Source organism: Mustela nigripes, chromosome 14, assembly GCF_022355385.1.
Source record: "Mustela nigripes isolate SB6536 chromosome 14, MUSNIG.SB6536, whole genome shotgun sequence".
Lineage (NCBI taxonomy): Eukaryota > Metazoa > Chordata > Mammalia > Carnivora > Mustelidae > Mustela > Mustela nigripes.
This window is the reverse complement of record NC_081570.1, coordinates 17,276,083-17,292,267: the sequence shown is the minus strand read 5'-3', so window position 1 is coordinate 17,292,267 and position 16,185 is coordinate 17,276,083. Positions and strand designations below refer to the sequence as shown.

Sequence of the window (16,185 nt, the reverse complement as noted above, 5' to 3'; positions counted from 1 at the left end):
AATGAGCTAGGCATTGTCCCTGCCCTCAGGAAATTCCCAGCCCGAGTGTGGCAACATGCAAACAGTGGAGCCATGCAGACACTATGATAGCAATTTGGGAGTTGGGGGGCAGGCAAAAGAAGCAAATGACCTATGCCATGGGGCAGGGTGGGAAATGATAACACCGGGACAGGCTGAAAAAGTTCACAGCAGAGACTAAAAAATGGCTAAACTCAGAGAAGTTTAACAAAGTTGAACAAACTCAGAGAAGGCCTGAGCATTGGGCAGGAGGTGGGAATGGCACTTCCCTCTCTGGGCTTCAGATCTTCATTCCAAAATGAGGGAATTAGGCTAAGTAATCTTGGGCCCATTTCTAGTTCTGAAGCTATAGACCTTCACCTTCTCTCTCTCTACACAGGTAGCATACAGTACAAATTACAGAACTAATACCATTTTTAGCGGGGGCTCAACATGTGGACAGAACTAGAAATCAGGTCTCAGGATGTGAGCTTCTTAAACAGACTTACCCAGGCAAATACTTGTTTGTGCTTCCATGAATCAGATGACATATGTGCGGATTTCCAATGTCAGGTATAGTCCAGGAAAAGTTTTCTCTCTGCCATCTGCCATCTCTCTCATCTCAAGTTCTCAGCTAACACTCTGTAACAAAAGACAAATTAACAAGAACAAAACAAACAGAACTTTATTAACATGCATATCTCGGGCATACATGGGAGAAACTCAGGGCTGAATAACTCAAAAAATCGCTTAGAACTCAGGCTTATGTAGCATCTGCAACAAAGAACAATACATTTCTAGAGAAATGGCAGCACACAGGAAAGTGTTTTCAGGTTTCCAAGGATAGAAAACTGTGTGAAAACAAATAAATGAGGGAAATTAATGGAGTAAGGGTTTTTTGAAGATTATTCTGGTGCCATCTCTGGGCTGGTAAGAGTCTAAAGTAAAGGAAAATTTATATCCTGTCTTTAAGCAGAAAGGGTGAAGGTATACTAACTTTCCCTGCATTTCCATTTTCTTTTTTTTTTTTTTAAGATTTTATTTATTTATTTGAGAAAGAGAGAATGAGTGAAAGATAGAAAGAGCATGAGAAGGGGCAGGGTCAGAGGGAGAAGCAGACTCCCTCTCAAGCAGGGAGTCTGATGCCGGACTCAATCCTGGGACTCCAGGATCATGAACTGAGCCGAAGGCAGTTGCTTAACCAAATGAGCCACTCAGGCACCTGCATTTCCATTTTCTTAGTTGCCTTCAGCTCAAAATAATTCTTACATTAAAAAGGCATCTTTTAGGATTACATATTCTGGGGTCCATCACAAGTTATATGGACCAGGCATCCATCTGCAGATGGAATCACTGAAAAAGTTGGGATTTACAAAACAAAAGGTGATGTCTTATCCTCGTACCCAAGGAAGTTCCTAGAAATTGTCCAACCCTTGAATTCAGCTCAGGTCATGGTCTCAAGTTCATAACATAGAGCCCTGTGTTGGACTCCATGCTCAGCAGGGAGTCTGCTTGAGTTTCTCTCCCTCTCCTTCTTCCACCCTCCCCCCAGCTCTTACTCTCTCTCTCTCTCTCTCTCTAGAAAAAACAAATAAGTTAAAAATAAATTAAAATTTTTTAAAAATCTGGATCCAGATGTGTGATCTTGGGCAACTTATTCTCTCTCAAATCAACTGTTCTCTGTTTCTCCATTTACATGTAATCCAAATGTAACTAAGCCTCCTTGGACCTACCCAACACTTAAAATCAATCTCACACATAATCACATTAATATATGCACACATACACATACAACATGTGTACAACACACATCCAACTGCAAAGACAAAGATGAATAGTGTGTGTTTTTCCTTAAAGTTTGGAGGAGGGAATTATAGTGTATATCATGGAGAAAACTTCCCCAAAATCTTGGCTCTGTAGGAGAGGAAAAAAAATTTTCCTTTACACTTCTGAATTCCTGGCTGAGATCCCTAAATGAAAGATTAACTAGAGGAAAAAGCCACCAAAGAGTTAGCTGTAGACTTCAGGATTAAATACCATCTTAACAGGGAAAGGGGAGAGGGGATGTAGGCATCTTAGGGGAGAATGAGTGATTTTCAGGAAAGCTGAATGGGCCCTTAGAAGAATAGGGAGAGATGCAATAGCTTTTTCCGTATGGAGGTGTCACTTCCAGTCTCCTCTCCTATGGTAAGAGTCTGTTTCATCTTTCAAGTGCCTATAGTTCAAAATAAGCACTCTGCCAAAGCGGCGTATTTGGGGCCAGCAGGTCCTGAACTCCCACCATCATATATTGAGGTAGCATGTTATGCTGACCTTCAGCTCTTTTCTCAAACTTCTCCCCTTCTGCAGTCCACGAGTTTCCTCTCTCCATCTCTTTCTCTGTTTCTCTCTCTCTCTCTTGGTCTCATCTCCCAGCCTCTCTCCATCCTCTCAGCTACTGAAACCCCTCAAGCCTTACCCCCCAGGTCCGGCTATCCCTTTGCTCAGAATACCAGTGGCTCTACCCGGCACCCTCCTTGGAGGATTCTCTGTAACGGATTGTTGAATTACTTCTGGTTTCAAAAACCAGAGGAAGAACACAGACCCTACCAAGTCATTGAGAGGATTCAATGAGATAAGTATGTCAAGCACCCTGCACAGAGTGGCAAATACATGGTTTTGCCTTCCTTTCTCCTGGACAATAACTGGGAGATCAAAGTACAAAATGGGACAATAAAGCAAGCAGCCCTAAAGAGAACTGATAATCACTGAAAACCAGAATTCACACTGAGATTTTGGTGCACGTGACCTTGAGCCACCCTCCCTCTACCACATCTTTCTAAAGTCCCCACTATCTCCCTTCACCCAGTCATCCCATTGTCTTCAGGTGTTAATTCTTGTGGCCACTTTCCTGTTCTCTTACCCTGTTAAGACTACCTGACTCTTGCCCTGTTCTCAGCTATCTCCCAGTAGGTGTCCATGGACTTCCCTAAGTAAGCAGGTGAGTTACAGATAAAGGACCCACTCTCCATCCTGCTGCCTTGGAATGAATGCCTTCTACATTCTACTCGGGAGCCATAGATTGTTCCAGTCCCGGGCAGCAAAACCCAGCTACCCCCAGGTCTGCCTCCAAACATGTGGTTTGGCAACTTTTTAATAACCGAAGCATTCCTCTACTACCATGTGACCCAGCCCTTCCACTCAGAGTGTTACCCAAGAGAAATGAGAGGATATATTCACACAAGGACTTATACACAAATGTCCATAGCAACTTGATTTGTGGTAACCAAAATCTGAGAATAACCTAAATGCCTACCAACAAGAGAAAGGACAGACTACAATCACTCCACATGATGGAACCGGCAATGGAAAGGAATGAAGGGCCAGGCTGAGAAGCCACGCAGATGAAGCTCAGAAACATCGTGCAGAGAAAAGAAGGCCACCCCAAAAGGATACATGCCAGATGCATCCATTTATATGAACTTCTAGAGAAGGCAAAAGGAATCTGTGGGGACAGATAAGGGATCAGCAGGGGCCGGGGATCAGAGGAGGGGGCTTGAGGGAGGGGGGATGACTGCAAAGCATCAGGAAGAAACGTTGGGGGTTGATGGAAAAGTTTCATAACTTGATCACGGTGGTTCTTCCCCGCATGTATACACTGTCAAAACTCATCAAACTGTACGCTTGAAATGGGTACATTTTGTCATGTGCAAACTGTCCTCAGTGAAGCTGAGGTCTTAAAAAACACTCTGTTTCAGGGGTGCCTGGGTGGCTCAGTGGGTTAAGCCTCTGCCTTTGGCTCAGGTCATGATCTCAGGGTCCTCGGATCGAGCCCCACATCGGGCTCTCTGCTCAGCGGTGAGCCTGCCTTCCCCTACCCCCACACCCCCGCCTATCTGCCTACTTCTGATCTCTGCCTGCCAAATAAATAAATAAAATCTTTAAAAAAAAAAAAAACTCTGTTTCAGCAGGGCTCTCAGTGGCGGGCTCTAAAGAGAACAACTGGAATGTAACAGCTGGGAGAAGGAGCCGTCCCCGTAACCTAAGGAAAGCCATTTCCAGTTCTATGGGGGGTGGTCTGCAGTATGCTCCTCAGAAGGCTTTGTCACCTAGGGTCCAGTTTCCTAATTCAGTTCACCATGCCAAAGTTCATCCTGCTGTGGGCTGAGAGCAGGCCAGAACTATTTCAGGCCCAAGGGCAACATCCTTGAGAAGTTCTATCTGGAAAGAGTAGGAGATCACCATGGCAACCTGTCCCAGGCCCAGCCCTGGCAGGGCTCCAAGGCACACAAATAAAGCCATAGGAATGTGGAGTGGGGCTGGGGCAGGGCAACTAGGAAGTTGCCAAGTTTCCATGAAAATCAACTGTGGGAGGCCTCAGCCTCGAGAAGGTGTCAGTAGGGAATCTGGGGTCCAGATAGAAACAGCCCTGGGAAATGTAACACATTCATACATACATGCATGCGTGCACGCACACACACACACACACACACACACACACACACCCTGCTTGGAGGGCAGCAGTACTGTTTCTTTTTGTTTTTGTTTTTGTTTTTAAAGAATTTATTTATTTGAGAGACAGAGAGTGAGAGAAGGAGAGAGAGCACAAGCAGGGGGAGCAGCAGAGGGAGAGGGGGAAGCAGACTCCCTGCTCAGCAGGGAGCCCAATACCAGGACCCTGAGATCATGACCAGAGCCGCAGGCAGAGGCTTAACCCACTGAGCCACCCCCGTGCCCCTACAGTACTGTTTCTTGAAAAAGAGACCTGATAAATAAGACCACTGGCTTCTGAGCCTGATCACAGTGATTCCAGTGCCTTTGGTCACTTCCTGGTAATCTCAGCGAGTTTCTGAACTGGTTACCCACATGGCCCACGCCCTGCCCCAGGCCTCCTTGGCTGACCTTCTCCATGAGACCTCCCCTGATCACCTTAAATCAAACGACAGCCTCCCCTCCATCCCCTACTCCTGCTCTGCTTTATTTTTCTCCAGGGCACTAAGCACCACTTGACATAACCATGGTTTACTTTATCTGGTTTGTTGCCTTGTTAATGCCAGCTCCGTGAGGGTGGGGATTGTCTAGCCTCTCTAATTCCCAGGACGGTTCCTGGCCCGTGGCAGGTACACAAGGAATATTATAGAGTAAATGTGTGCAGTTCTCTGAAGATGAGTTTTCTCATCAGCAAAACGGAGATAGTTCTACCTCCATGGGGTTCATGTGAAGGTAAGATGGGTTTCGGGCTGTAGGTCAAACACCCAGCCCTTAGTGGGGGCACTAGTATGGTTCACAGTTACAGCTTTCCTTCGGTGAGATGTCATCATGAACGGGCTTCACATTATCACCCCTTAGCCCTTTGGTCTTTATTTAAGAACACCTTTCACTGGGTCTTACCTTGCCTCCCTGAACCCTGAGCCCAAGCGCTTACCTCTGTCCTAGTTCTACAAAACCGCTCATTGGTAAAGACAAGGGAACCAGAGATTGGGTCCTGTCTCCAAATATTTGTTAGGAAACTGAGTAAATGAATTAATCCATTCCTAGGAAAGCAAGCTCTTAAAAATAGAAAGGCAATTTGAACAGGCTGGCAATGTGTCACCTATTAAAAAAAAGGGAACAGGTATTTCTCGTATCTGTAACACGTGCCAGATGCCGGGTTAGGCACCTGACATGCCTTATGTTATTTTACCCTTGTGTCAACCTTACCAGGAAGGTATCTAAGAAGGAAGAAATTGAAGCTAAGAGGCTATGACACCAGCCTGAGACCTCACAGCACTCAGCACTGGGGCAGGAACTAAAGCCAGAGTTGCTCAAGCCCCAGAGCCTGGGTTCTTCCCATAGCCTACCCCACCTTCTTTGAAACTTCCCTTGATAAGAGGTCTCTCTGCCAAGCTAGGGAGTTTGGATATATTCTGCAGGCAATTCTAAAAATAAAAAAGCTACTGAGTGGAGATATACGAGAACTCCTAGGAAGGAAGAATTAATTTTGCCTGCAATAAATCTGAGAAGTTACAGAGCAGAGCTGCCAGGGACTTGTATTTCTGGTTCATTAACTCCTCTTTGTGGGGGCTGTCACTGGCGTTGGGTTCCAACACAAGACAATGAACAGCCCTCTCTCTTCACACAAGTCTTCCATCTTGTCCTATTTTCAGCAGATCTTCCTTTGGGATTTTTATCTATAGCCTTGTGCATGATTTCACTGCCAGAATTCAGCACGTTCTGGCAACAGCTACTTTCTGAGGGGCCGGGACCACCTGTGTTACAAACCTGTAAGAAAAAGCAGAAAGCAGGGACTCTGAACCAACTCTTCATGTTCAACAACTTCAGGCAGGGAGCTTGACGTCAGCCATGGTGAAAGTCTTTACTCCCCAGAAACTGACAACTTCTACAAATCGAGGTTTTGTCCTCCTGCTCTAGAGAGCCAGTTGTGAAACACGGCACCAACAGGTGACTGGCACAGCTATTGTGAAAGGAGTCCGAAAACGTGAGTTTTAGCTTCATGTCATTCACTAACTCACTGTAAAGCTTACAAAGTCATTTCACTTCTCTCAACCTCAATTTCTTTATCAATTAAATAAATGCAGGGAGATTGAGCAGATTAAAAAAACAGACCTCCTTAGCAATCTGTCAAGCAATTTTGAATAATTTTTTTTAAAAAAGGCGGGGGACACCAAGGTGGCTCAATCAGTTAAACGTCTGCCTTCGGCTCAGGTCATGATACTGAGATCTTGGAATCAAGTTCCACAGGCTCTCTGCTCAGTGAGGAGCCTGCTTCTCCCCCTGCCTCTGCCCCTCTCCCAGCTCATGCTCACTCACCCTCTCTCTCTCTCTCTGTGTGTGTGTGTGTGTGTCAAATAAATTTTTAAAATATTTCAAAAGAGAGAAGAGAAGAGAACCATTCATTAATCCCCTGAGAAGCCCAAACAAGTTAACGTAAAAAATAAATTGTGTCTAGCGGTGAAAATCTTTCAAAATCTGAAACTGGGGGGAAGAGCAATTAAAGCAGTCAGCCCTCCGTTGCCTTCAGCCCAATGTGCAGAGCACCTGAAATGGGGCAGTCTCTGCCAGACATTGGCACTATCATGCTGAAGAAGCCCCAGTCTGCCAACCCCCACCCTCACCCTGGGAACTTACAGGGGAGGCAGGCAGAGAGACAAGCAGGCATGCATCGTCATAAATGGAATCTGGGACTCTGATGGGGTCAGAACCAGGCTTTAAGACGGCATACAGCAGGGGCACTATCCAAGTTGGAGAGCTGAGCATGGCTTGGGAGAAGGAACATCTAATGGGAATTAGGTCCAGAAGTTGAACATCTTAGGAATGTTGGGGATTTGCAAGTCGTCAAGACTAGCTGGAAAGCTTGGTACAAGTCATTCCTGGAACATTGCGTAGAGCCTTTGGTATCGGGGAGAAGAGTTCAGAAGTTATCTTTAAGGGGAGTAACTTGAGCTTTAAAAAGCTCATTCAGGCTGTTATGTGGAAAATAAATGGAAAGGAAGCAACGTTGGAAGCTGGGAGACCTCTTGTAGCAAATGGGAGTCTGGGGACCTAAGTGAATGGATTAGGGCCTCATGATACTGTGATTTATAGTAAGGAATTCATATCTAGTCTTTGTCCCCAGTCCCTGACACAGGGCTACCAAAACCCTTATAAATTCCTAAGTGAGAAGAACACTAGGAGCATCTTATTTTACTGAAGGGACTCTAAGTGGGCTCCTGATGGTTCTGGGTAGGAGTTGCTCACCAAAAAGACCAAGCCATCATGCAAAGCTTAGAATTTCCAGCTACCCACCTCAGCCACCACTTCTCCAGACAAGGGATAGGGGCTGAAAATGGAGTTAATAATTGATCGTGGGGCACCTGGGTGGCTCAGTGGGTTAAAGCCTCTGCCTTCGGCTCAGGTCATGATCTCAGGGTCCTGGGATCAAGTCCCACATCGGGCTCTCTGCTCAGCAGGGAGCCTGCTTCCTCCTCTCTCTCTGGCTGCTTCTCTATGTGTGATCTCCATCTGTCAAATAAATAAATAAAATATTTATTTAAAAAATAATAATAATAATAGTAATTGATCGTGCCTGTGTGCGGAAGCCTCCATGAGACCCCAGTAGTAGAGGATTTGGAGAGCTTCCAAGTGGGTGAACTCTCCCACCTGCATAGGGACAGACGCTCCAGTGCTCCAGATCCTCCCAGACCTCACCCTACGTATTTTTTCATGTGGCTGTTCATCTGTATCCTTTATCATATCCTTTAATAAATATTATTAATAAATAATATCATATCCTTTAATAAATAACTTCTGTGAGGTATTCTAGCAAAAATCAAATCCAAGGAGAAAGAAGTCATGCAAACATCCAATCTGTAGCCAGGTCAGACAGAAGATGTAGGTAACTTGGGGACTTACACTTTGGGGTGGCATTTGAAGTGGGGGGTAGTCCCTTGGGACTGAACTCTTAACCTGTGGGATCTGACACTATCTCTAGGTAGACAGTCTCAGAAGTGAGGCAAACTGCAGGATACCCAGCTTGTGTCACAGAATTGCTTGGTGTTGGAAAAAACCCCACACATTCTTGACCAGAAGTGTCAGAAGTATTCTCTGCGAAAGCAAAGGATAAGACTCTCAGGTTTTTCCAATACAGGGCTGTCTGCTTTTTGGGTGTTCATTTTTTTTGGGGGGGGGGGGTTTCTCATGACTATGTAAATGTCTGTGTGCTTTTCTTGTTCATCTGTCTTGGTCAATTTAATTCTCAGATCCAGTCAGAAACCCAGATAGCATGGGGCAAAGCTTTGTCTCCCCTACAGAGCCTTTAGAGTTCCAGACCTGATTTTTATTTTTTTTATTTTTTAAAATAGGCTCCACACTCAATGTGGGACTCAAACTTGGGACCCTGAGATCAAGAGGCAGATGCTATACTGACTGAGCCAGCCAGAGGCCCCACTGATTTTTACCTCTGTATTCTGCCAATTGTCTTCTCAATTAAAGGTCTTTGTCTTAAGACAATCCAAAATAACAGGTGGCGAGGGTTGGAGTAAGGAAGGAATTGCCTTTAATGTCCTCCTTGCTGGTAGACTTACTCCCTTGAACTATCAGGTAATTCTTACAGAAAATCCTCTTGAAAGACATGACCCTTTCTTGAAGGACTTTGCTAAAAAGGGCAAAAAATCACAGAAATTAAACAGAAAATTAAACAGAAACTAAGAGCATTAAAATGACATTAAGAGCCCACAGAATCTGTGTGAAACTAAAAAAAAATTTAAAAAAAAATTCAAGATTAAGCATCCAAGATAAATACTAAAACCAAAACCCTGGCTTCAGGAAGAAACTGCTGTTTCTGTTGCCGCCATGTTGCCTCAGGCCATCATTGGCTCTGTGGCCAGCATCTCTGTTTGACTCCAACCACTACTGTGCCAGGTAATGCTGTCCCTTCCAGTCAAGAACTCAAGTCAGCTTGCAACTACGGCAGCCCTGAAAGCCATTCACCTCTGCCGCCACCCTTGCCGGGAAAATGGTGTCCACTCCAAGCCTTCTTCCTCATATCCCTCCTTCCTGAATCAAAGTCTCACATGACTGGGTCTCACTGGCACAGAATAATTCATGGGCCTGAAGCCTTACCACAAGAAGACATGGGAAATACCTTTCCGGGTTCCCCCTTGGGGAAATGGGACTCATGGGGCTGGAAATTCCCCACACAGTGAAACGTGCTGAGAAGCCAGAAAACAAAGCGTCTAATACAAGGTTTACATGGGGCACTCGAGGGAGCAATCCTGCAGATGATGAACATGTATATCTGTAGTTCTGGAAAGCCAGGGAGCATAGAGATGGTATCACAGGTTCAATTGTGTCCCTTACCCCCATATTCATATGTTGATGCCCTAACCTCTAGTACCTCCTTACGAATGTGTCCTTATTTGAAGATGGGGTGATCAAGTTAAAATGAGATAATTAGGGTGGCCCTAATCTAATATGACTGGTGTCCCTATAAAAAGGGGAAATTTCAACACAGGAGGAAGACCGTATAAAATGAAGGCAGAGATCTACAAGCCAAGGAGCAACAAAGATAGCCAGTGAGCCACCAGAAGCTAGGAGAGAAGGATAGAACAGACTTTTCCTCACAACCCTCAGAAGGAACCAACCCCTCCATCTTAGACTTCGAGCTTCCAGAATACAAGACAACAAATTTCTGTTGTTTGAGTCACCCAGTCTGGTGTTTTGTTACTGCAGCCCTAGGAAACAAATACAGATTGTAGCTATGCAAAAGCATAGAACAGGGAAGGCCAGGGAGGACCAGAATCTGGGGGACGTTGTGAAGAGAAACCAGCTCTTCCTTTACGATAAGAGGAGGAAAAGCTGGGCGAGGATTGTCTGAGACTGATTCCTCTGAAGAGGATGCCTGTGCAGGGATTTAATAGGAAACATTCCTGGGAATAACCTGTAGGAAGGAGCAGGAAGGAAAGGGGCAGAGCAAAAGTGCCATGACAGCAAAGGGTCCTGAAGGGCAACTCGATGTCCCTCTTACGCCTTAGTGTTGTCCCAGTCTGAGGGTAAGCTTGCTGGAGGAGCTATTCTGCCAGGCCGCAAGTCAGAGGTTAAGGGCTGCCCTTTGGAAGTGGGGTGTGAGGTTAAATTTCTAGCCACTTCTGGTTCTCTGCCGCAAATGACTTTGGGTAGCCCGAGGGCAGTCCTCAGGCAGAGACAGGGGTGCTGGCTGGGCAGTGGAAGCACAGGGGGAGTTGGTGTGCCCCCAGGCCGTGAAAGAGTCCAAGGCTACACAGATGCGGGTTGGGAGACCATTAAGACGTTGACACACCGAGAGGTTCTAGATCCCCTTCTGTTCTAATGAAGGGGGTTTAAAGTATAAAAGAGAAAGCGGATCAGGAAACCACAGAATGATCACCAGGCAACATTGAAGACCCAGCTGCGAGAGACCGTGACCTTGTTATAGCAACAAACACCAAAGCAAGCAGGTGTGACAGGATAACCGGGAAAAGAGGAACTTAGAACAGAGAAAGCGAATAGACCCAGAGGGGCCCAGTGTCTGGCAGTTTTAACCAATTTGAAGAACAGGTCTAATGGGAACAACTGGGTGGGAAAACTGGGAAGGGTGTGAAGGCATGGTGCGCATTTGAGAGTTAAGAAAGGAGTCCTGGGGAGTCAAGGTCCAGCATGTGGCCACGGCAGGGGGTACCTTAGGTGGAGCAGAAGTGATGGTCACTGGAGTTGAGGAGGTCAAAGAACTAACAGGCCACCCTTGCCACGTCACTGGCTGCCTGTGCTGCCCACTCCTTCTCATCTCTCCCCCCGCCCACAGAAGCCCCGGGACCAGAGCAAGAACCCAGGACCGGGTCACAACCATGTCACAACCACGCCAGCCTCAACTGCAGCAAAAATGACACATGACTTAGAAACTTCATTATGTAACTCAAAGACTTTATTATTTAGCTTTACTATTTAGCTCACAGGAACTCAGACTCTACAAGACTGAAGACAGAAGTAATTTAAGAAACATCCACAGCAGTGATGGGTCCGGTTTCTTTGGAAAAGTATCCCAGAGGTGTTAACCGTCCTTTCAAGATGCAAGATGGCCAAGAAGCAACAGACTGTCTCCTTGGTTTAGCCATTGGACTTGAGTATGAGGAGAATGCTGAAAACTGCAAGGACTTGGTACCAGATAATGCAAAACATACTGACAGTGAACAAAAAATGCAGAATCAGGGGTGCCTGGGTGGCTCAGTGGGTTAAAGCTTCTACCTTCGGCTCAGGTCATGATCCCAGGGTTCTGGGATCAAGCCCCAAATCGGGCTCTCTGCTAAGTGGGGAGCCTGCTTCTCTCTCTCTCTCTCTGCTTGCCTCTCTGCCTACTTGTGATCTCTGTCAAATAAATAAATAAAATCTTTTAAAATAAAAAAATTAAAATGCAGAACCATCGATCAGTCTGGATGTAAATAACCCGGGTTTTCAGGCTGATGTGATGGTTTTGGCTAAACTTCTTCGGGAAGTCATGGTGAGGACTCGGTCATGCTTAAGGCAATTTGTATTTTTGTCCAAGAGCTCCTGGAGCATCTTAGAGGTCCTGGAGGGAGGATGCAGTTGCCAAAGCAAATCAAACAAAAGGAGGGCTTTGTCTGGTGCCTTCATCAAGAATATCTCAGAACAGGAGATCCAGTCTTAAAGAAGCGGCTCAAATTCCACCATTGCCACACATTAAGGAGCTCAGGCCAAGGGCAGTGGTGGCGGGGGCCGGGGGGGAGGGGGTGGGCACACAGACTGGGGAAAACCGGAGGATGAACACTGTTAGGAGTTCAACTTCTCACCTGCTTCATACAACCAGGAATCACATACGCTCTAGCATATGCCTGGAAATCGAATGCCACATTTTCAAGGGAGGTTACCCAAAAGATTGATGATGTTCTAGGGATATACCATCATTGCTTTTTCTTTAATAAAGTTCAGGAAAGCGTGGAAAAGGAAATGGAACAGGAGCCTCTGGGGGGCTCAGTTGGTTAGGTTTCTGACTCTTGATTTCGGCTTAGGTCACGCTCTCAGGGTCCCACGTTCAAGCCCCATGTCTCCCTCTCTTTCTGCCCCTCCCCCAGCTTACACTTTCACACTCTCTAAAATAAGTCAATAAATCTTAAAAAGATAGAAAAAGGAACAAACAGGGCGGATGTGGGCTGGGTCATTGGCGTGAACACTGAAGACTCGGAGGAAGGCTGAGAGCCAGGTGCACAGCACAGCAACACTAAGGGGAATAATCATCACTAACATTTACTGAGTGCTCCGCACGGGCCAGCGCCATGCTGAGTGCCCCACATGTCTCTATCCCATATCGTCTTCCTTCTCTTCCTTCGGGTCTCAGCTTAAGTGCCCCCTCCCATCTAGACCCCCTCCCCAACATTTGCCCTCTCTATTCTCTACCTCAAGCCCTTCATAGAATATACATCAATTTATAATTATCTTAGGCTGTTTACTTTCTAGCCGAATGAATGTTGGATGCCAATAACCACTCGACAAGACTGTTGCTTTACCATCCCATTTTCCACCTAAGAAAATAGAAGCTCAGGGGCACTTGGGTGGTTCAATCAGTTGAGAGTCTGCCTTCGGCTCAGGTCATGATCTTGGGGTCCTGGTATATGGTCCTGCATCGGGCTCCCTGCTCAGTGGGGTGGTCTCCTTCTCCCTCTCCCTCTGCAGCTCCCCCTGCTTGTGCTCTCTCTCTCTTGCTCTCTCAAATAAATGAATAAAATCTTAAAAAAAAAACTGAAGCTCAGATATTAAGTTGCCCATGATCACATAGCAACATAGTGGCACACCCGAGGCTGGAGCCCAGGAATGCATGACTTCATAAGTCTACATTCTTGATGATTCCGGCTCCAAAAGATCAGCAGTGAGCAAGTGGAGATAACCAGGAAGAGGGGAGAGGACGGGGCCGAGCTGGCCGAGCTGGGCATACTGGGTGATACAGTAGTTATAGGAACAAGGCCTTCGTGCTAGAAATGGTCCAGAAGTAGCCCTCAGGAGGAAAGAGGTCTCCTAACCCACCTCCTGCCCCCAGGTGTTGGAGAAGCCGGCAATGAGGGCAATCTTTTAGAAAGAGCTGCAGGGAAAACTTTTAGAGGGGCAGTCAGAACCCCACAGCTTAAAGGTTAAGTACCTGCCAAGCTAGACCCAGCTTCCTTTCGTGATTTCACAACACTCCACTGGGAGCCATCCATATTTTATTTCCCAAATGCATCTTGTATATTTCTCCCTCCAAGACTTGGAAGCTTGTCATTCTTTGAACCCCCAAATATATTCCCCATCTCTTCTTCACTCCCTCCTCTCCTGCGAGTCTACCTAATTATCAAGCCATGGCCCAGGTTCAATTCCTCCACTCGCCCTCTCTGAAAGGCACCAGCCTCAATCAGCCTTGTAACTCTTTCTATTCTCAGAATGCCACCTAGCCTGTGCCACTGACAGAGACCAACCAGCCTTCCTGGCGTCCCCGCAGCACCGAGTGGCATATTGCTTCCCACAGATCCATTTCCTGGCTGATACCTGGCTGTGGAGGAAAGGGAAAATGAGTTGGCAATGCATAGCTGGCTATTAATTGGAAGACCAAGGCACTTATCGCCCCATATCTAGCTTCTAGCAGCCTCCCATAGGCCCCACTAAGTTTCTGCCTATTTGATTCTGAATTATAATTTGAAGCCATTTATCAGTTTTGCACAGCAAACTTCGAAGGAGTTCAGTGGGCCTCCAGAGACACTGTTCTCAGATTAATACCAAGCTAACAACCTAGCTGGGTGTATTAGTAAACTGTGTAGTTTGCCAGCTAATATCAAGTCAAAATCAGAAGCAAGCAAGAGGAGATCAGGGGCTGCTGCTCAACAGGGACCATTTCCCAAGAAAACTTCGGAGACACTGAAGTGCAAAGATCCAGAACTAAATAAATTTCTGCTTAGCCATCCTGAGTCTGTTCCTGACAACGTTTAGAAGAAGCAAAGCAGCTATAAATCTTTCTCTGTGGAAGTTTTAAGACACAGTGCAGGATGGTAACTCCTATCCACAAAGAAAATAATTCACAAACACAAAGGGCAATTAGTAAAGAACGTGAAGACATGATTCTTTTTCCAGTTCTGCCCTGGATGATGTCCGTTCCTTTCCCTCTCTGGATCTCAGTTTCCACACCTGAAAAATGAAGCCATATACCTCCAACCATAAAATCTGTTAACTGCTTTCTGCTCTCCTTATTACAAAACATCCAATTATTCATTAAAAATCATCAATCATAGGCTATCCTCAGGGCCACCACATATAACTGTCCAGGTTGTACACTGAGCAAACCCAGAGGTCACCATTCACATTATAGTCTGTGTAAACTATACCCTTGTGCTGGGTGATGCACAACCTAAACACCCATACATCACGACCTTGATTACGCTCTTCAATCTTGTAAATATTTAATGTTTCACTTTTTATTTTCTTAATACCCATCATTTCCCAACCTTGGGTTCCTAGCAGCAGAGATAAAACTACGTTAACATCTAGTACTAAGCAAAGTACTCTCTCACAGATTAACTCTTACTTATGGACTGGAACTGAGGACAGTGACATTAATACACTCTATTTATTGATCCCCTACCAGGTGCGAGACACTTACATCTGTTACTACATATACATATTTAATCCTTATGAAATGCTATGAAGTGTAAATTATCATCTCGATCCTTGGATTAAGTAAAGAAGATTAAGTAAACTGCCCAGGGTTCATAACCATAGCTAGAAAGGGCCTGGGATAGGATTCGAACCCACCTCTGAGTCCAAAGTTCATCCTCTTTTAATTCCACTACCCATTTCACCTGCTATATGCTCTGGAACCCTGCCCTGCCCCCTGCCACAAACCTGATGGTGTTGTGACATCAGTGATCAAATGCAAGTAATTAGAATATTCAGTTAACTGGAAACAACAGTAACGGTGCATAACCACACTGGAAAGAAAGCCAGCACTCTCCAATTTCCATCGCGATGTTGTCACTAACTAGCCATGTATTCATTCAGTTCTCTCGAAACCTCAGTGTTCTCATCTGCCAAATAGGGATGATGGCTTGGGTCCTTTTAAGGCTATTCAAGTACCAGAAATTCCTATAGCCACAACAACGTGATTATTTGTATTCTCTGGCTTTTAAAGTTCATCAGTCTTTTTGGCCCCAATTAAACTCTTGACTCTCTCAATCTATGACCACTTTAGCCACCATGGAGGATTCCTCGTGGTCCGTTTCTTCGGACATCCCTAAGGGCAGTCGTTCCTGTACTTCCCCCCTTGCTCTCAAGACCCCAGATCTGATAAACCGAGTTTATTCCATAGAATTTATGGAATTATATTCCATATAATTTGTAGCCTTTTATTTTTTTATTTATTTTTAAAGGTTTTATTTATTTACTTGACAGAGAGAGAGAGACAGAGATCACAAGCAGGCAGAGAGGCAGGCAGAGGCAGAGAGAGAAGCAGGCTCCCCGCCGAGCAAGGAGCCCAATGCGGGGCTCGATCCCAGGACCCCGATCATGACCCGAGCTGAAGGCAGTGGCTCAACCCACTGAGCCACCCAGGCGCCCCAATTTGTAGCCTTTTAGACACTTGCTTATTACCATCACTGCCCTTGTGTGCTTTCCTCTCAGGTCTCTAGATTTTAGGGGATCTTCCTAGTGAGTCATGCACTGCATTCCTAAAGAGGGATGGCATGA

At 45.8% G+C, this 16,185-nt stretch overlaps 1 long non-coding RNA gene across 1 annotated transcript in view; it reads right to left on the bottom strand.

Annotated features, from left to right (window-relative positions):
* LOC132001121 (uncharacterized) overlaps positions 1-7,217 on the bottom strand; it is a 34,315-nt gene extending 27,098 nt beyond the window's left edge. Inside the window, exons 1-2 of the long non-coding RNA XR_009399533.1 lie at positions 7,105-7,217; positions 507-639 (exon numbers count right to left, since the gene is read on the bottom strand). This is a non-coding gene — a long non-coding RNA (uncharacterized LOC132001121). The remainder of the gene's footprint in view (positions 1-506; positions 640-7,104) is intronic.
* Positions 7,218-16,185: the final 8,968 nt, after the last annotated feature.